A 1,120-nucleotide genomic window follows, 5' to 3' on the forward strand; every position below is an offset into this window, starting at 1 on the left:
TCCTTCCGGTCCACCCCACCGCCGCGCAATGGAGATCCACCCCTCCTTCTTGCGCCCATCCTTCCAGTCCCCCTCACCACCGCACAATGGAGATCCACCCCTCGTTCTTGCGTTCTTGTGACCATCCTTCCGATCCACCCCACCGCCGCGCAATGGAGATCCACCCCTCCTTCTTGCGCCCATCTTTCCAGTCCACCCTACCACCGCACAATGGAGATCCACCCTCTCCCTCTAGCCATCGAATCTTAGTGAAGACCACCGTCTGGTTCAACGAGCAGCGCCGACTTGTCATGTTCGCCTCGAGTTGAGAGCTGCTCCCCCCACTCACTCCAAAAATAACCGCCCGCGGCGACCGAATGCCCATGGGCGGATCTAGCCGGACACGGAAATTCTAGAGCACAGTGAGGTTTAGTTAGCCACGGGTGAGAAGAAATGATGTTACCTCGGGAACGATGCCCAAAAGTCCGGGCGGGTCGATTGAGGCAGCGAGGAAGAACGGCGGTTGGGAGGGGCGCGGCGGAGAGAAGCGGGGAACAATAGTGATAGCAAGAGGGTAGGAGTCGGCGGTCAAACGGAGCGGGTCGGGGCGGCAGCTGCGGAGGCCGGATTGTGGTGGGACGGGCGGGTCAGGGGGAGGACGACGAAAGGGTACGGGAGGAAGAAGCGGCGTAAGGGTAGGGAGCGACGCAGGGTGGGGTGGGGGGACCGCTCACATCCAGATCTCGGTGATGCCGCCGCCGTCGATCAACTCTCCCCCCTCCTTACCCCCACGGTATTACTAACTCTAAATATTTTTTTCTAAAATAAAACACCAGAAGCTTAGATCGGCGTAAGGAAAAAAGAAAACACATAGGGCTGTTTTGGTACTTCCATTTCCTCAGTTTTTGCCCCTATGGTAATTCGCTCGCCTATTTAATTAGCGAAATGCCGCCGTCCACCGAGGGTCAGTGGCCATAATACGAACGAACTGCCGCCCCATGGCTTCCTCCTCCTCTTCCTCCCGTACCCCTTCGCCCTCCCCCACCTGACCCGCCCCGACCCGCCCAGTCCGGCTGCCGGCCCGCCCCGCTCCGACCGCCGTCTCCTACCCTCCCGCCGCCGCCCTCGTTCCCCGCCTCCC

This window comes from Triticum dicoccoides, chromosome 1B (genome assembly GCF_002162155.2).
Source record: "Triticum dicoccoides isolate Atlit2015 ecotype Zavitan chromosome 1B, WEW_v2.0, whole genome shotgun sequence".
NCBI lineage: Eukaryota > Viridiplantae > Streptophyta > Magnoliopsida > Poales > Poaceae > Triticum > Triticum dicoccoides.